Raw genomic sequence first — 21123 nt, forward strand, 5'->3', positions numbered from 1 at the left:
ACCAAGCGGAGGCTTGGCGATCGTTTCGCCGAACACCTTCGCTCGGTCCGCAATAACCAACCTGACCTCCCGGTGGCTCAGCACTTCAACTCCCCCTCCCATTCCCCATCTGACCTCTCTGTCCTGGGCCTCCTCCATGGCCAGAGCGAGCAACACTGGAAATTGGCGGAACAGCATCTCATATTCCGCTTGGGGAGTCTGCTTCCTGCGGGCATGAACATTGAATTCCCCCAATTTTGTTAGCCTTTGCTGTCTCCTCCCCTTCCTCAGCCCTCCTGCTGTCTCCTCCCATCCCTCAGCCCTCGGGCTCCTCCTTTTTCCTTTCTTCTCCCCGCCCCCTCCCCCACCCCCCCATCAGTCTGAAGAAGGGTTTCGGCCCGAAACGTTGCCTATTTCCTTCGCTCCATAGATGCTGCTGCACCCGCTGAGTTTCTCCAGCATTTTTGTGTACCTTCGATTTTCCAACATCTGCAGTTCCTTCTTAAACTAATATGCATCCTCATTCATTCTTCAAACAATGCCACTGTATTTCTTTCCCCTTCCTCAGTTTAACACCTGATAATATTTTATGATTGCTGATCAGTCTCATGATTATATCTCACTATTAACATGATTTGTGATATTAATTTGTTTTTGTTTGGATAGATTTTCTTCTAAGTTTAATTCGTTTAGCTGTAAAGAGCCAACAGAAGTGGTGAAGCTGGTATATTAATGGGTGGTGTAACATTTGGTCTAGTGTACAAATAATCTGAATATGTTATATTGCCTGATCAAGATAAAATATCCACGACATTAATAAAGATAACATATCCTCCTACATTGGCATTTGAAAGGGAATCTCACAGCAGGGTTGCAGATTGTTTACCCCATTAACCTAGCTCCAAATCTTGGAATTCATATTGGCTTCTGTATGTGATCATGTTGTTTATCTAAACCATTCTTGAAATGTTGCAGTGCACAGTATATAATTAAAGGTCATATCATCCAAATCTCTGAGGCGATATGAAAGGCATAGATAGAGTGAATGTGGAAAGGATGTTTCCACTGGTGGCAGAGTCTCAGACCAGAGGTCATACAGTAGTCTCAGAATTAAAGGGCACTCTTTCATGGAGAACCTATTTAGTCAGAGGATAGTTCATCTGTGGAACTCATTGGCACAGAGGGCTGTGGATGCCAAGTCAGTAGATATCTTTAAAGTAGAGATAGACAAATTCTTGATTAGAATGGTTGTCGAGGGTTATGGAGAGAAGGCAGAAAATGGGATTAGGAGGCAGAGATCAGCCATGATTGAATGGCGGAATAGACGCGATGGGCTGAATGGCCTAATTCTACTCCTATAACTTGTGAACGTGAATTTGTGAACATGTGATAATTTGACTGGATTGATTCCAGTTAACAGGGAATATTGAGCAAACAATGTATATGGTTAAATCCATTTGTACACATATCGTGTAAGGGTACTTTTGTGAATAAATGATGGTGAACTGACCAGCAAGGACCTATAATGTAGCTGGGACAGAAAAGAAATGAGGTAATAATTAAAACAGAAATACTAATTCTACTCAAAATGTTGTTTAATTAACAGGTTTCTAATGAAGTCTGTGCAACTTAAAATGAATGTGAGTTTAGTGAAAGTTCCTGTCATCTTTCCTATACTAGCAACCTGCACAGTTAACTGTGTGGGAGCTGGCAGCTTGACCTGTTATGGGTTTCAATGATGAGGGTCAGAAAGAAATGGAAACTGAAGCATTTTCACACACTATATAAATATCCTCCGTTCGTAGAATTGGCTCATTTGCAGACATGCCTATACAAAGTTGGTTCGAGTACAGGCTGGTTGTTATTTTCATTGACGCGCTGTATGCATTAGCGCAACATGTGCATCGAAAACGCTTGCGTGAAGGCAGAAGGGTGAGATTAAGTAAAAAGAGAATTAAGAGGAAGTCTCACTGGGTTAAGCCCATGTTTCAACGGAGACCTCAATTTGGACAATATGAGCAACTGCTTAATGTGCTGTGCGAAGAGGATAAAAGTGCATTCAAAAACTTTGTCAGAATTTCACCCGAGCTCTTTAATGAGTTAAAGAATAATTTGGGACCACTGCTGAAGAAGACTGAACACCTTGATCACCCTCTCCCTGCTCCAAGGAGCCCACAGGCAGTGGTATCTCTGGCATCTCCTCTTGCCTCTCCACCTGTCTCTCTTGCTGAGTCTCCTCCTCATTTACCTGCATGGCTAAAAACTTTCTGACTTTCTTTGACCCCTTTCTTTGCGCTTTTCTGAGAGGCATCTCTGCAAGTCTTACTGTGAAAAAGATTCTCAAACAATGACAATTAGGTGGGACGTCCTCGATGGACACATGGTCCATTGGCGATATTGAGACCACCTTTTTTACTCACCTTATGTCCCCTCTGTCAAGTTTCCGGGTTTTCCGTTCGCAGGAGTTCCCACGGTACCCGCAAGAGTCATTACGGATATCGCACGGATATCGCACTGGCATCTGCGTTCATACAATGTTGCAACGCTCACCAAAAAGTGCTCAAGTCACTCTTGGAGAAATTCAAAAATGTTTGAATTTTCTCCCGACCTTACAAAGTTACACGACTACCTGCCGTTAGCGCCACGGAGGTACTCGGTGGTCCACGAATGCCGTACTGTTATCGCAGGAGGTTCCCACGATGTTAAACTCTTGTTAAGTCTTGCGTCAGGTCGCACCGTGAGAAAGCCCTTTTACTCAACGGGTCAGACAGCATCTCTGGAGAAAAGGAACAGGTAATGTTTCGGGTCGGCACCCTTCTTCAGACTCTAAATGGACTGAAGTTCCTTCCTACACACTAGACACTTTACATTCTGAAGAAGGGTCTTGACCCGAAACGTCGCATATTCCTTCGCTTCATAGATGCTGCCTCACCCGTTGAGATTCTACAGCATTTTTTTCTACCTTCGATTTTTCCAGCATCTGCAGTACTTTCTTAGACAGAACTTGCCAATGCCGCAGAACGGAGCAGTCACTGGCAGTGGCTGAAGAGGAAAGATGCTGTCTGAGCTGCCACGTGACCATCTAGTAGGTATGTTACAATACTTACCTTCAGCGGCGCTGCAGGTCTGCCACTGGCCGTGTGCGCGATTTGGGCGCCTTTGAGGGGGGGGCGGGGTTAAAACGCGTTTTTTTCCTACCTTCTCCTGGATTATATTTTGTTGGAGTGCAAGCGTTTGCTGAAGAATTGTTCCGACGGCCGTTCTGTGTTTTTTTTTTTTAAATCGCCCGTCAAGTTCAGCGCTGGAGTAATTTTAAAAACAGCTTCTAAAGCCGTCAACGCCGACAACGGGGACGGATTTCAGGTACGGGACAGGTAAAGGAAAGCCGTTTATTTTATGTATAAAAGTGCTCCTTAAGATGCCTTTAATTCACATTTTACGTTGTGAAACTGATTTTTTGCCCATACGAACCGGCAGTATTTTTCCTGCCGATATGGGGTTTAAATTCACTGCAACCGCAACGTTCCAAATGATCGCGTTCCAGAAAAACCCACTCACAAGATGATTTAAATGGCCATTAATTTACAGGTATTAAATATTAAATTCCTTCCATTTGGCCTATAAATCCATGACAATGAGATTTAAAAATTATGTTATATTGTGAACTCTTGTGTGAATGTTATTTGGACACTTAGGCTATTTAAAAATGTTAATCTATTCTTAAGTAATTGATAGATGTTTAGATCTAGTAATTGAATTTTGTAATTAGCTACAATTAGGTAACTAACTAATTATATGCTTTAATTTCAAGTCATCTAAGTAAGATATTTAACTAAGTTTCATATTTGTTTCAGAATGCTTCAATCTATAATAACTGAAAATTTCTTTCAGTTCTCTTAATTTAAGAAAGATGGGCTTTTGACTGTCCTCGATCACAGCTTTTGAGTTAAGTCAATGGAAAAGCAATAGGGAACAAGATGCTAATTTCAGCGTATGAAATAGCCATAACCTTTTTTAATGCTGAAGATATGAAAGTGAATTAGGTGTCAAATTAAACTTCTTTTTATGCTTTGTCTGATAGGATAAATTACAGACTTGATTTTTAAAATCTCAAAATTTTGTAACATTGCTACATCTAGAGGCTAACAATAAGACACACTCCCAGGTCTGATCAACCTGCGGTGGGCCTGCCTCGGCTGAGGGTGTCTTGTGATAAAAGGCCGAAACACCCAGTGACGTTGAGGTACACAACTGAAGATGTGTCTGATTATTAGCAAATTCACCTAGTGGTCATCCCCAAGAATGTCAATTGTAGTGAATATTAGGAATTGTAACATCCAGTCCTACTAATCAATCAATTTGTTTGCCGATCAATCTCATCTGTGCCTAGAAAGCAGATCTCTCGTTTTCACCACCGTAAAAACAATCATTAGAATCAGAGTCCATGAAGATACTATCTCACTGGTGTCTGCTGTAGCTTCTCAATTGTTAACCTAAAAGGTGGTCATACACATGCAACAATGCTGTTTTCAAGCAAGTTTGATGAAGGGTCTCAACCTGAAACATTGTCTGTCCATTTCTCTCCACAGATGCTGAGAGAGAACCATAGTGATGGGCAAGTTGCAGCAGACCTACCTAAATCTAGTTCAAGATGTTACTTTCACAAGTAGGAATGTCCACATATGAGATCTCTTGAACATACAACATCTTGGCCTTAGGGGTGACACAGTGGCACAACGGTAGAGTTGCTGCCTTAACAGAGCCAGCGACCTAGGTTTGATCCTCACTATGGGTACTGTCTGTACAGAGATTGTACCTTCTCCCTGTGTGTTTTCTCCAGGTGCTCCGGTCTCCCCCCACATTCCAAAGATATGCAGGTTTGTAGATTAATTGGCTTCTGTAAATTCTCCCTAAATGTGTAGGATAGAACTATTGTACAGACAGTTGTTGGTCAGTGTGGATTTGGTGGGTCAAAGGGCTTGTTTCTCTGTACTAAACTAAACTAAAATACTATGAGGAGACCATTCTGCATGAGGACCAATGCATTCCTTGGTTTGTGCGTGTGTCGATGAAGGTGCAGTCCAGAAGGGTGCATCACCTTTAAATGTCAACGAAGATAGACACAATATGCTGGAGTAACTCAGCGGGAGAGGCAGCATCTCTGGAGAAAAGGAATGGGTGATGTTTCGGGTCGAGACCCTTCTTCAGACTGAGAGCCAGAGGAGAGGGAGACACAGAGATAAAGTAAGTAAGTAAGTAAGTACATTTTATTTATATAGCACATTTAAATCAACTCGCATTGAAACCAAAGTACTTTACATAGAATAAATTAGGTTTCCATACATCTGTATAAAATATAAAAGAGAAAAGACACATCACACTATAGAATTTAACATGTACGTCCCCCCACAGCAGAATCAGCATTTTCCACTGAGAGGGAAAGCACGAAAGAAGAGGAAGGTGTGTACCTGTTTCTAGTATTAGAGTCTTCGAGCTCCTTTATCTAGCTTGCTCTGTGTGTGATCATTTGGCATAACTATTGTATATGCATGGCCATTACACTCATGTATTATTGTATTGCATAGTGTAACAAGGTCTTATATTGTATTATGTCACAATATCATGACATTATATATCATGTAATAATGTTGATAGTATGTATTAACGTACGATGTATGATAGGTGGTATATGGTATTATGCATCAACATTATGCTGTAACACATAACTATTATTATTATTGGATATGTAAAGCCAATTAACAATTGTTATAAACTATAACAAGTGGGGATGGAGGGTTTTGGGATTGGTGTGTGGGTAGGTGGGTCAATGAGAGCCTCTATGTATGTTATGTCTTGTGCTGTATGTTCTATGTTGGACCCCCTCGAAAACGAGATGACTGTCCATCTCAAGGGGTTATTCATGAATAAACTTGTTTCAAAATGAGATATCAAAGGAGATGTGGTTCGAGGAAAATGTAGAATAGGTCACTGTTGGCTAGAAGGTGACAACAAAGCATACAGAGATAAAATTTAATCAGGAGGACAGTCAGACTGGTTGGACAACTATGAAGGGGGAGGGATGGAGAGAGAGGGAAAGCAAGGGTTACTTGAAGTTAGAGAAGTCAATATTCATACAGCTGGGGTGTAAGCTGTCCAAGTGAAATATGAGGTGCTGTTCCTCCAGTTTACACTGGGCCTCACTCTGACAGTGGAGGCATGTGTCTTGGCAAATGCAGGACTTGGTAGTAAGGAGGATTCAGAGGAAAAGTCAGAGCCATTGCTCAGTGCAGAATCACTATTCACAAATCGTATCCCAACAAGCACATAGAGCATGCACATCATAATATAATTTCACAACCACAGTTGTTCATTTCAGTCCTGTGGCATTTATTTGTGGAGCACTGGCCAAATTAGATGCCACTGATGCATCTAACAGCATGTGTACCACATCCTCAAGCCCTTTCTTTGCACAGTTGCTGCTGGCTGATTAAGGAAATGGCAGTCGACGGTACATTTTTTCCCAGACCCCATGTGGAAAATGTGGTCGTCTATAATAACTAGGTTTGCAGGAAGAAGTAATTGTGCATTGACTTCAAGCTTCACTGTTGGTCCTAGACAAAGGTGCTCTGCCGACAGTTCCCCCAAGCGAAGGGTGAAAGTGAGAATGAGCTGAGTGGACACAGAATTGGGCAACCTGCCATGAGAAGGAGAGGGGAAAGGAGCCAGAGGAAGAGCCACAAACCAACTGAATTGTCCAGAGAGCTCTTGTCTTTGGTGATCCCGGCAAGATCAACACTTCTGGGCTTTTGTTTCAGCAGGGATGATAAAATAGTAAGATTAAACGAGAATTTACCAGTTCGAAGTTTGATCTGTATTTTATGAGGAGTTACGATGAGGAATTACGTGAAGAACCCGTCCAGCACGCATGCGCGACATACTTCAAAGCAGCGGTGTGGAATCACAGAAGACACAATAATTGAAATAAACATAGTAAAGAAAAGGAGAACTTAAATACCAGTTGATCTCTGTAATTGAGGGTGGGAGCGGAGGGCACGTAATCCCTCATCGTAACTCCTCAAAAAATACAGATCAAACTTCGAACTGGCAAGTTCTCGTTTAATCTTACTATTTTACTTCGGAGTCACGTGAGTGACTGCGTGAAGATTTTAAAGTTCTGTGATTTCAAACCATGTAACAGTTCATACTTCACTCGCTGCCGAAGTCATTCAAGGGAGGAAGTATGTTATCGTAATCAACCATGAATCTGTTTGTAAAACAATAATGGTGTTATTAACAATAACAAGACCAAAATGCTCCCCCGGGCTTAAATTATATATTTGCAGATTCTAATGCTTTTTCTGCAAACGATACAGATTCTGCCAGCGGCTTGTTATAAAAGTTTGGAACGTATACTCCCTAGACCACCCCGCTGTAGCCAGGATGTGGTCCATAGGCACGTCCATCCTCTTAGTCACCGATGTGGATGCTGCCCTGGTGGAGTAAGATTTATACACATTAGTATTTACTCCAGCAACTCCCAGTACCTGCTTGAGCCACTTGGGATAGGTTGGCTCGTCACCCGACCATGAGGTTTCTTGTGGCTGACCCATAAGGCTTTTTCTCTCCCTCGGGGATTTCTTATTGTGTCGATGTAATTCAATAAGTGGGTCATGACACATAACCGTGGTTCAGGTGGGTATGCCTGGAATTCCATGACTGGACCTGATGTTCCTGGTCTGCTCTGTTTGACCAGCCCCTGAATGGTAAATGTGACACGGTCTGGTGTTATAACCATATTGTCCAATCGTAGTAGATGGAGGAACTGGACTCTTTGTGCTGAGACAAGTGCCATCAGCATGACCGTCTTCAGGGTAGGCTGTTCCAGGGTGAGGGACATGGCTGGTGACCATCCCCTAAGGTACGTCAGGACCATACTGACATCCCAGATTTGGGTGTACCTAGGTCTGGGGATTAGAGTTGAATATGCCTCTCCTGAATTTGATCACCAGTGGGTGGTACCCTATGGCCTGTTGTCCTGGTGCCTGAGTTAAGTAGGCTGACAGAGCACTTCTGGCTGTGTTAATGGCGCAGTAGCTGAGTCCTTCAATGTGGTGAAGACCTGCCAGGAACTTCAGTACAGGTTTTGTTGTAGTTGAATATGTAGTTCCTGTATTTGAACAGTATCTTCCCACTTCTTGATGTTCGCCAAGTATGTTCCCTTGTGGATATGCGATGGGATGCTGTCATCGTGTCGATAGTGCTGTCTGACAATCCAGGCCCAGCAGTGGTCTTCCCAATTCTGCAACCCAGGCCCAGCAGTGGTCTTTTCAAATCTGCAACCCAGTAGTTTAATTTATCGTGGCATGGATGGCTTATGCCTGAAACTGGGTGAGTTGATAAGTCTGATGAGGTAGAAAAGGGGAGAACATAGAGATTAGATTCCCCCCCCAGTTCAGCGGGAATGATCCATTGCCGCTGCCTCAAAGTCTGGTTTCATGCGACATACATCGGTACGTGGTGATTCAATTGGAATACAAGGAAATCGATATCTGGTGTTCCATATTGCTTTGTAATTTCAGCAAATACTTTGGTTTAATATGTCTGTTTACAGTATTTAGCTCATCTGGTAGGTAAGTTGCTGATGGTCAAATATGTTTGATGACATACGGTTACCAATTGTTAAATAAATTGTCACATGATATCGATTTTATTCCGCCCAAGTGGTTTGGTATATGCCACCACTGTGATGTTGTTAATTTATAAACGAACATGCAAAATGGTGCACTACTGAACAATATGCTTTAACCCATAGAACGTACTCAATATTTCCAACTAGGTTTTATGCCCAGTGTCTATAGTGATGACGACTCCAGATTAGTCCATTTGCCACCTGTTCTGGGTATGGGTTATTTTGTTTAAACACTAGCACCTTAGCTCTAATGGAAAGGTTCAAGTTAAGTAGCTGGTAATGCTGCTACTAATTCCCAATTACTCTTGCCACTTTGTTGTATGGTTGGTTGATTGTTACCATTAATTGTTACAGGTTGTGCCATATGCTGATTCTCCTTTTGGCAATGTTATGGATAAGTGGATAGAGTTAATTGAATACCAGATAGTCAATAGTTGTGGATGGTGTCAACGTAGATTTATCTGGATTGTATGGCAGAGCCCAGGCTAAGTAAGTTTTAGTAGCTAATGCTGCTGATTTAGCTATTTCCATGGATTTGTCTGTCGTTAATATTATAGAGACATGCCATGATGATATGTTCCTTAATAGTGTCAGGGCTGGTTTGAATATCTGGAAACAGTTTTGGCTCATATTTAGCCATTGTCAATCATTTATACTGCCATAGTTACCCCATCCAGGTTAATTGTGGTATCTCCAAAGATCTTATATGAATGGGTACTGAATAGTATGCATCTTTTAAGTCGATGTCTACCATAAAGTATCCTAGGAAATCCACGGTTAGCAGTTACAAGTTTCCATAAAGTTTCCATAAAGTGTGTATACCTGGTGAAAATACTCAAGTGGTTAAGTCAATGATGGTGTGACATTCACCATCTTTGGGTTTTTTGGTACCAAAGGTTCATATTAGACTTCTTTATGACCCCTTTGTATATCTTCTCCAGTTAGCTAGTCCCTCATGTTCTTTTTTAGTGGGAGGGTAGACCCCTTTGGGGTGCATGCTGAACTGGTGGCAAGTTTCTTAATTCAATTTTTATCCTTGAATGCTTTTGGTATATAACTACCAAGTATGATAGTTCTTCATGCTTCCAACCCAGGTGTGACCCCCCCCCCCCCCCCCCCCCCTGTTAGTACAAACCCTTCACCTATGTGATGGTAGGAACCATACTTATCTGTCTTCACTGTTGTTTAGTGGTGTGTTCATTTCTTCGGTTTCTGGTTCCTTGTCTGTAGGGATGGTGTTGTTGGGGGGTGGCGCATTTTCCATGGGGCCCACTCTGGACCCTGGCCTGAAAAGGCTTACGGGGGCTGGCATGCGGGCCCCGAGCTTTCACCAGTACCATTAAGTAGACGCCTACTGGTGGACGCGTGGAGGTACTGCTGTCTGGTTTTGTGTGGTTTGCTCATTCCAGGCCCTGCCCTCTTGATGCCGAATATCTTGGACACTTCGTCCAGTTTTTAGGCTTGGTTTGCCAGATAGCAGGATCTGTGGTTGTGAGGTCGGCTTTCTCACAGTCCTGTGAATTTTTTAGGTTGAGGGCAGGTTTTATGACTTCCTTCGAGAAGTTGCGGAGCATACTGTGTTGAACAGTAGGGTCAGGTGTTTTGCCATACTACCCTGCCCCTCTGGAATGAGCATGCGAAAATGATAGCCGACGTCTGGGGTATCAAATGCAATTTAAGATATTTGGGTTTTTAAATGCCCTGCTCAATGTACCCCCAATAATGGTAGGCACTGAGTAAATGCAATTTTGGGGAGGCGTGATAAAATCCAACGCCTCATGACTACCTGTCTTGGAGAGGTTTTTTGGAAAAACAGGTAGTAAGCTGGCGGTCAGTTTAGACTGAAAAGGCCATCTCGCTCGTGGTGTAGCCACGTAGCGGTATCCCACACCAGCAGCTCTTCCTGATCCTGTACCTCAAGCATACTCCCGATGTTGTTCAGCCAGTGACCCCTCTTCTTGACCAGCCCAGCCCTGGTCGCCATCGATCCCTCGATAAGGGAGATGGCCAGTGCTGTTAGTGCACTGGAGCGGGAGTGTTATGCTCCCTTGGCGAGCTTGCCCCAGCTCCCGAGGCAAGTCTCGCTGGAGTTTTTTACTCCATGACCTTACTCTAGGCTTGGAGAACAGACACTTACTTGCTCTCGGGCGGTAGTTTGAAGTGCCGGTTCCATCTTCCGTGTCTGTCTCCAGCCCAAGGTTTGGTTGCTGACTTTGCTCTAGAGGCTGCCTGCCGTTTTCGGGCAGCATTTCTGCGGTTCTCGGGCGGCGAGTCTCCTTGTCGGGAGTATGCAGGGTTACCGGCCGGTTTTTGAGTTTCCCTCCAGTCCGCTGCTGTTGGTCAGACAGCTGTTAGCGGACTGGGCATCGGCTCAGTACCCCGACTGTGGACCGCAGCGTGTGCGGTCCCGGTGCCGCCTCTCCCCCCTCCACTGACGGAACGCTCCTTCCCTGGAGTCGAACGGGGGCCGCTTCCCTCTGTTCTGCTTTGCTCTCTCCAGTTTCCCCTGGAGCAACAAAGAGGAGCAAAGTTGTAAATTCGAACCTGTGGGTACGTACTTACCTAACGGTCCATTCTTTCAAGCTTGTAGCGGGAGCGCCCGTGCTCCTGTTCGTCGCTGTTGCATCTGCGTGAACGCTCATGTCGCGCATGCGTGCTGGACGGGTTCTTCACGTAGTCACTCACGTGACTCCGAAGTAAAATGCGATGTCAGTCACCACAATACATGCATGGGATTTATGTATATTTTCATATCCAAGAAGAAATTTTACATATCACCTCAGAGTAAAACATACTGATCTAGGCCAGCTACAGGGATGACAATTTTCTGTAAATGTGATATTTCTGGTCAGCAATATAGATGAAAATTAAAAATCATTTTCAGTCTTTGTCAGTCCAGGTTTAAGAACCAAAATCAGTGTTATTTACGTTATGTTGCACAATTTTTCACCTTTATTTGATATATTTACTGCAGTGTAATATATTGAAGTAACATCACTGACTGAGACACTAATGAAACAACTAAACCTATCGCTCCATATGAGGCCCTTGCAGATCCTGTTCTGTGCATCATTGCACCTATTAAAAGGAATTTTACTAGAATATAGGGAAATTGAAATCAGATGCTGCTGAGTGCTCCATTATTAGTATCAGTTTTCAAATTAAATGCCATTAAAATCCAATCGCTTCCTGTTTATTTATTGGGTTGTTAAGGACAGTTTAACTCTAGTTCCATCCATTAGTTCCATCTACTTTCATGATAGGGTTTTATCTGGTGTGAAACACAGATGGCATTGTAGAAATTTAATGACACGTTACGGAACCTAGTGGCATTTACATATTGGTGATAGCTTTAGTTTATCAGTCTCAATCACTGTTGTGGAATCCTTACAGTGATTTGATTTTTTTTCAGTATAATATTGCCTTTCACTTTAGTTGTCTATGCTACCAGCCACAATTATAAGTGCTTTAAAAAAAAAACTTCTCTCTTTTGTAAAGTTTGAAAACAATTTTTGTGGTACACAGTAGTAAAAACATCTTTGATGCTAAATCTTAACTTTGTGATGTTTTGTTTTCTAAAATTAGATCAGTATGATAATCTGACAAGAAAGCCTGTTTAAAGTTATACCAAAGAGATTAATTTGGCTGTTGGAATGTTGCTCTCACAGTTTCTGAGAACTTTAAAGATTGATTTAAAGTAGTGACATTTTTTATTGTATCTATTTCCCCCCCCCCCCACCCAAATTGATTTAAATAATTAATAACAGACATTCATCACAAAGGCACATTTTGTATTTCTTCTCTCTTTTTCCCTCTTCTTTTAACACTTCAAGTCGGCACCTCTTCATCTGTGTCCAACTTGCATTCATTTCCGTGGATAATATAAAGGCTCTTTGTCAATGTACACTTTCCAATTGATCGGGGTGGAAAATCCTTCATATTCACTCCCTCATCAGGCTTCCCGTGTCACGTCTCTCCCTGAACTGCCTGAACAAACTCACTGTTCCAGTGCTCTTTGATTGTCATAATTCAGGTAACCCACTCCTGACATTATTTCATTAAAATGTTGACTTTATCTGCATCAAATAGAAGACAAAGTTGAAAAAATATGGTTGTAAAAATGACAGCCTTTAGACTTTGGACTTTAGACTTTAGGGGTACAGCCTGGAAACAGACACTTTGGCCGACCAGCAATCACGCCATACACTGGCACTGTCTTACACACTAGGGACAATTTACAATTTGAGGAGACCAATTAACCTACAAACCTGTACATCTTTTGAGTGTAGGAGGAAACAGAAGCAGCCGGAGAAAACCCACATGGTAACAGGGAGAATGTACAAACTCCGTACAGGTAGCATCCTGTAGTCTGGATCGAACCCGGGTCTTTGGCGCTGTGAGGTAGCAACTCTACCGTTGTACCACCGTGCTGCCCCTCATCGCCATGTTGCGATCTCCAATAGATTTGAAAGAATAGAACAGTGTAGGTAATGGCAATGCAAAATGTGGGTAGATAGGGTGCATTAGAATTGATATATCTTGGGCAAGTGGTTAATAGCATCTTTGAAAGTTCTCATTTGATGTTAAGTGTTAGCAATATTTAAAAAGATAAAAATGTACATATTTAAAACATAATTCTCGCTACTCATTTTTGCACATTGCCTGCATTACGTACAGTCAGACCACCACTAATGATTTGTGCCACACAACGCCAATGCAGTCCAAATACGATGCCTGAAGGGCAATGTAATGCAGCCCTTGAAGTTTAGAACGTGTCATACTTTTTATAGAAAACAATGAACCACACATGACCTAGGTTGCAAATTGTGAGACATTTCTGTTCTTTGTCACACTGTGGTACTTGTATCATCTGAGTTTACATTCGCAGACGGTCTGTTTAATAAACCTTCCACAAACTGGTATTAATCAGCGTACAGACGGCAGCTAAGCTCAAAAAAGTAAAATGTTTAGGGATATTGAATTACATTTTTACTTCAGGTTAGTCTCTCAAATTCCACTTTATTAATACAGCTGTTAATAAATATTATACATTTAGAAATGCTGTGTTTTTGTAGTACTGGCAGCTTTTTATTTCTTTGGCTGTTAGGCCCTTTTCAAATATTTTTATGATTTCCTCAGCAATCCTCTTGCCCACTTTCTATTTCTCAAAACCTCATCTTTTGGTTTCAGCGACATTTATCAACCTCTCTGTGGCTCAAAGTTTTACACAAAACCATGAATCTGCAGCGTTCCTTGGAACAGTGAAGGCATTGTATAAACACTCATTGTGGTTGTTGTAATGTGACGGCTATGTCTTTGAGCAAGATTTATAAGACTTTTTTTCCCCTTTAAGTGCCTGTTGCCCACATGGATTGGGGCCTTGACAGATTATTTCATGATGTGTGCCATTATGTGACCTGAGTGTAACTCGAAGCAAAAAATAAATAAAAAGTTGTATAAAAATTGAAGGTTGCCTGTTTGAGGCCATTAAATAGTTCGTATAAGGCGAGCCAGTGAATGTTTTGTTTGAAGGTTTGCTACTGGGAAGTTCAATGTTGCGTGAAGTCCAAAATGTTGCCTTGTGCCGATCAAGTTTAGCACAAGGACAGGTCTGTCCAATCTTCACTATGCCATTGTCTATGCCTATGCGACATGTCTTGCCTATACAACATGTGTGGGATGGGGACATGGACCAGTGGTCGGGTGTTAAGAGGAAGAAAAGGCTAGAGTCTGAGGGCGCAGGCGAGGATGGTAGGAGATGGTGGGCCAAGACTGGAAGCGTAGGGGTAAGATTGGGGTCAAAAGGGTTAGGAAGGGGAGCAGTGTAGGGAGAGGAGTCAGAGTCAGGATTAGAAGAACATTTGTCAGGTTTGGATCAGAGAGAGCATTGAAATTCAGATAGGAAAAGGGTTGACGGACCTAGATGTGGAGAAGGGTGGTGAGAATTACCTCACAATTCCATGGGCCCAGGTTTGATCCTAAGCTCCAGTGCTATCTGTATGGAGTTCCTCCTGTGATAGAATGTTTAAAAAAATGGTAGTTACTTGGCTATTGGATACTCTCTCTAGTCTTAGTTCATGGCAAAAAGAAACAAAGGGGTTGTAGATAGGCGTGGGCGTGGCTAAATAGGTAGCGGAGTACAGAGAAATAAGAAAAGGGGGATTGGGACTACTTCACTCGGAATTGGCATGGACCTAGTGGGCTGAATGACCTCCTCAGTGTCGTTGTAAGATAGAGATTTGGTGTTTATGGGATTAGTATTCAGTGTGTGAGATGGGTTGGAGATTGGGTCAGCAGATCAATGGTCGCATGTTGGCTGGAGTGGTGATCTATAACAGAAATAGAAGGGTTAGAGGATCGGGGCTGTCTGATGGAGAGACAAATTGTTATACTACTGTTAATGTAACCAACTTGTGGTGGGTTCCCTGTGTGTGGACCTGGGCTTTAACCTTCTCAGTCCAAAGGACACACAGCTCACACAGACATAGTATAACTCAGGTAGGCTCCTCTGTGCTTCAGTACACTGGACGCACCACATCATTGGAAGGAATCTCATAGGAAGTTCACAAATTTACTTGGTTATACGTTTTATTAAAATTGAATTGTGTTGTACACAAATGGTGTTGAAATGATGGGTGGCACAATGGCGCAGGAGTAGAGTTGCTGCCTTACAGCACCAGAGACTGGGGTTTGATCCTGACTACGGTGCTGTCTGTATGGAGTTTGTACATTCTCCCCGTGACCTCCTGGGTTTTCTCTGGGTCTCCGTTTTCCTCCCACACTCCAAAGACGAGCAGGTTTGTAAGTTAATTGGCTTCTGTAAATTGTCCCTAATGTGTAGCATAGAAGAAGTGCGTGGGTGTTGGTTGGTTGGTGCAGACTCAGTGAGCCAAAGGGCCTGTTTCCATACTGTATCTGTAAACTAAACTAAATGTACTGCAATTCCCAGTTGCCTATCGGTGCTTTCACCTACTAGCCAGGACTTTGACCAAAGTGGCCCAAGAAGATTTCTCACTCTGAGTGTTGTGTTGCCTCTGCTACTTTCTGGCAAACAACTTAATAGTGTGGAGTCACCAAATTTTTACTTAGAATATAACCCAACAAGTCACGTCCTCCTAAAGATACATCATTCCCTCTACCACTGACAAACTGAAACTGTGGGTATTTTAACAAAGGTGTGGGTGAATTTCCAAGTGGGGAAAAATGCTAAGTCTCTCGATACTGGTTTAAAGTGGCTTCAGCCTACCAGCCCTTGCAGGGAATTCGGTCGTTATAGTGTAACCTTCATCAGGGCAGGCTGTCGAATGAAATATTTTAATAGCCCAATTAGAACAATGTTGAAGTGGGCTTTGCTTAATTTAATTTTCTTTTGGACTTTATTCTTTTGAAATACAGCGTGGAAACAGGCCCGTTGGCCCACCGAGTCCATGTCGACCTGTGATCATCGCGTACACTGCCATTATCCCACACACTAGGGACAATTTACAATTTTTACCATGGCCAAATTAACCTACAAACCTGTACGTCTTAGGAGTGTGGGAGGAAACCCGAGCACCCAGAGAAAACCCACGTGATCACAAGGAGAACGTACAAACTCTGTACAGACACCACCCATAGTCAGGGACGAACCCGGGTCTCTGGTGCTGTAAGGCAGCAACTCTAATGCGGTGCCACTGTGCTGCCCTTTTTGTCCAGGGATTTCTTAGAACTTGTTAAGGAAAGATAGGTGAGAATAAAGCAGCAATTGACTGAGCATAAGATATGACTGGGAAATATATTGATTATTTTTAGCAATGCACAACTGCATTCATACTTGCTTGTGTGAACTGGTTTGGGCAGAGTATTTGTGCTGACAGGACACTTTGTACATCAGGGTGCCATCTATGTTTTGAAGGTTCCAAGATCCGATTTACACTTTGGTGCTCTTGAGTTACCACCTCAACGGAGTTTCCTCGTGTCCTGTGCAACTTTCTATTTTAATTATGTCAGGCACATCATCATTGCATTGGCTAATTTTCGTAGACTGTGAAACCAGGAAGTAACATGATAATGAGGTAGTGTGTAAGAAGGAACTGCAGATACTGGTTTAAACCGAAGATAGACACAAAAAGCTGGAGTAGCTCAGCGGGACAGGCAGCATGATTGGAGAGTAGGAATGGGTGACGTTTCGGGTCAAGACCGTTCTTTTAATGAGGTAACATACAAATGTATAATTAAGGAGCAGAGGTAAGTCACTTGGCCTCTCAAACCTGCTCTTGCCCTTTCATAAGATGATGGTTGATTTGATTGCAGCTTCAACCTCGCAGTGTTATCTACCCATGCAAGGTAAGCAAGGGAATGAAAGATACCAAGTTCCCATCTCCCTCTGGCTTATATATTCAGTGCCCTTTGAGGGAAGAGAGTTCCAAAGATTTGTTCTCCTTGGGGAGAAGAAAATCACCTCATCTCTATCTCGAATTGCGATCTCTTATTTTTAGATGGTGAACTTAACTCTATATTTTCCCACATGTGGATTTAGTGTCTCCTTGGCTATTCTGTCAAGACCAAAGATCCTATAGCTATAAGATCTTTGGTCAAGACCATTCGGGATCTGTAGGAAAGAACTGCAAATGCTGGTTTAAATCGAAGATAGACACAAACTGCTGGAATAACTCAGCGGGACAAGCAGCATCTCTGGAGAGAAGGAATGGGTGACGTTTCGGGCCGAGACCCTTCAGGATCTTGTATATTTCAACCAAGTTCCCTCCCATCCATCTAACCTCGAGTGGTGGAATTCCACTGTAGATATGGTCGTGAGCGACAAGCAGAAACTACTTTTAGTTTCCCCTTACATTATCTCCCACTGCAACTCTCATTCCTAGCAGTCCCACTCCCTGCCGCCAATCCCAGAAATTCAAAATGAAAATAGAGAATCAGGTCAAGAACATGAGGTCATCGGTTTAAGGTGAGAGTGGAAAGATTAAATAGGAACGTGAGGTGCATCTTTTTGGTGGGGGGTATATGGAATGAGCTGCAGGGGCAGGTACAATAACAAGATTTAAACGACATTCAGACAGGTACATGGATAGGTATGGTTTCAAAGGTTCAAAGGTATTTTATTGTCACGTGTACCAATTAAGGTACAGTGAAACTCGTTTTACCATACTAAAAAAAGCACCAAGGTACACAACTACATAAAAGTTAACATAAACATCCACCACAGCAGATTCTCCACATTCTCACTGTGATGGAAGGCAATAAAGTCTACTCTTCTTTCCTCTTGGACCAAACATGGGCAAATGGGACTAGATCAGAAGGGTATCGCGGTCAGCTGGAATGAGTTGGGCCGAGGGTCTTGTTTCCGTGTTGTATGACTCTAAGACTGTAAGGAGGTTAGATATTCATAAATCACAAACAGATTCAACCCTTCAATGAGAAACAGATACAAAGTATATAATTCATGGGAATGGGTAGATTCTTCACAGTGAAGAATGATTTTAAGGACTTTTAAAGAGGTTATTTGAAAGCTGGAATATAGTTGAGGTCAGTCGTGCACAACTAAATAGGAAAGGGCAGCATAAAATTAATTGACGATGACTAAAAAAAACAAAATGAAGCACACATCCTGACAAATGAGAAGGATGAAAAGAGAAACAAAATATGACAAAAATGCCTAGCAATAGCTACAAAAAGGTAATATTAATATATAAAATTGCAAAGGAGATCAAAATAAGATTTTTTTTTAAATGCACTGTTATATTAGGAGGATATTAATGATATTATTAGTGGAAATATGGAACTGGCAGACATGATTTCTTTGTTTAGTTTTTATAGTTGAGTAAGATGTTAACATATTGACAAATACCAATGAAGCCAGTAACTGATGAGATTCAGCAAAACTTGTATTAGCAGATTAACAGTAATGAAGAAACTAATGAAACAAATAAAGAGAAAGTTTCAGTGGTTTCTATCTCAGGGTGAAAAATTTACAAGTGCCCAGAGATGAGATGAACTTAATTTTTTTCAGCTTCAACAATCGTTCCTTTAGATTGGAATTGCACACAAGTTGCTGCTTTGCTTAAAAAAGCTCAAGGAAAGAGATATGGAATTGTCCACCAGTCAGTTAAACGCCCGTTCTTAAGAAATGAGTAGAGTTCACAATCACAGATGATTTCCAAGGTATGCGGTATGCCTTGAGAATCATCAGCTTATCTGAGAAGACAACCTCATGTCCAATAAACTCGACTTATGTGACAGAAGGAGCAGGTAAGATGCATGTATTTGGCTCGCAAATGTGCTGCCGTTTATTGGAGTACTGAGGGGGAATCGTATTGTTAAAGCTCCTCTGGATGGGAAGATGAACTGTGGCTATCTAGGATCCAGGCAGCCACGGGACACAAAGATGGCCAGGCGAGGAGAGGGACGTCGGTTCACGGGCAGATCCGGTCGAAGGCGACAGAGGAAGGCCCTGCAAGAGCCTGGGTTGCCTGGATCAGGAACAGCTCTAATAGACTGAGTATGCGGGTCTACCGGACTTTGGAAATGGCACCAAAACATGACGGCATCTGCATGTATGTTTCTGCATACCTGGAGTATTGCGTACAGTTTTGGTCTCCAAATCTGAGGAAGGACATTATTGTCATAGAGGGAGTGCAGAGAAGGTTCACCAGACTGATTCCTGGGATGTCAGGACTGTCTTATGGAGAAAGACTGGATAGACTTGGTTTATACTCTCTAGAACTTAGGAGATTGAGAGGGAATCTTATAGAAACTTACAAAATTCTTAAGTGGTTGGACAGGCTAGATGCAGGAAGATTGCTCCCGATGTTGGGGAAGTCCAGGACAAGGGGTCACAGCTTAAGGATAAGGGGGAAATCCTTTAAAACCGAGATGAGAAAAACTTTTTTCACACAGAGAGTGGTGAATCTCTGGAACTCTCTGCCACAGAGAGTAGTTGAGGCCAGTTCATTGGCTATATTTAAGAGGGAGTTAGATGTGGCCCTTGTGGCTAAGGGGATCAGAGGGTATGGAGAGAAGGCAGGTACGGGATACTGAGTTGGATGATCAGCCATGATCATATTGGATGGCGGTGCAGGCTCGAAGGGCCGAATGGCCTACTCCTGCACCTAATTTCTATGTTTCTATGTGTAAATATGCAAACAGAATTTCACCATAGTTGGCACCAGCACTGCTACCCCACAGCACCCCAGATCATACCATCTCTTAACACCACGTAATTGACTGCACGTTCTTCAGGTATATGTAAGGCTGGGATTGATAGACTTACAATTAGTAAGGGAATCAAGGGTTATGAAGAAAGAACAAGAAATTGGGCGTGCGGGATGTTGGATCCCATTGAAAAGCAGGGATGGCTTGAGGGGCTGAATGGCCTCTGCAAGTTCTATTGTTCAGGTGTTCCAGTCAAACACCAAGTTACATATTCACTGGGCAGCACAGCGGCGCAGCGGTAGAGTTGCTGCCTCCCAGCGCCAGGCACCCGGGTTCGATCCTGACTCTGGGTGCTGTCCGTACTGAGTATGTATCCCCGTGACCTACTTGGGTTTTCTCAGAGAGCTCCGGTTTCCTCCCACACTCCAAAGACATACAGATTTGCAGGTTAGTTGACTTGGTAAAATTGTAAATTGTCCCTAGTGTGTTTAGGATAGTGTTAGTGTGCGGGGATCGCCAGTTGGCACGCAGTCAGTGGGCTGAAGGGCCCGATTCCGCACTGTATCTCTAAACTAATCTAAACTAAACACAATGACACGACATTGCAATTTTTTTTCAGTGTTCCATGGTCCTGTAATCTGCCCTTTCCTCTCAGCTCCAGCACAACAGAGCTGCCTCATTTAACAAGACTAGGCGCCTCGATCCTATCCGAAAATTCTTTCTTGATAAGATAGAGAAGACCACATAAGCAGGTGGGCCTGCTGATAGGAATGGAAAATGAAATCACCGTGTAGCAGTGACTCTGATGTAGAGGGGACTAGGAACAAACTCCAGATTTTAAACTGAGGCAACTACATCTGATGCAGTCAGTGGGTGACTCACATTCCCACAAAGAACAAGAACTGTCTGTGCTTTGTCGTTATTTCATGAGAGTGTACAATTATAATTTAATCTGTTGGATAAATAGTTCACACAGAGGATGACAAACTGCCGGGTGAGGAGCAAGGTGGTGGGGCAGGAGGAGAAGGAGAGAGGGAGACAGCAATTTCAGATGTCTCACTGTTTGCCTCTACACAGAGAAATGATCTTAGTGTGATGACAGTAACCACAACCACAATTCCCTATCCCTCGGCAACACGGCATACCTAATTTCCCCTCAGTCTCCGACCATCGTAACATCACCCACAAAACTAAAACCCACAAACTAGTCACTCAAAATAAAGATAATTACTGAGTCCATTTCATGTTGCATGCAAACGTGTACTACTCATTTGTGTGCATTTCCTAATGTCTGTTTTCAATGTTCC

At 42.7% G+C, this 21123-nt stretch overlaps 1 long non-coding RNA gene across 1 annotated transcript; it reads left to right on the forward strand.

The window, feature by feature from the left end:
• Nucleotides 1–432: 432 nt before the first annotated feature.
• LOC116981612 lies at nt 433–20275 on the forward strand. Its single transcript, XR_004414252.1, has 3 exons — nt 433–445; nt 15732–15737; nt 20184–20275. It is a non-coding gene; the product is annotated as an uncharacterized LOC116981612 (long non-coding RNA).
• Nucleotides 20276–21123: the final 848 nt, after the last annotated feature.

Source organism: Amblyraja radiata, chromosome 15, assembly GCF_010909765.2.
Source record: "Amblyraja radiata isolate CabotCenter1 chromosome 15, sAmbRad1.1.pri, whole genome shotgun sequence".
NCBI classification, from domain to species: domain Eukaryota; kingdom Metazoa; phylum Chordata; class Chondrichthyes; order Rajiformes; family Rajidae; genus Amblyraja; species Amblyraja radiata.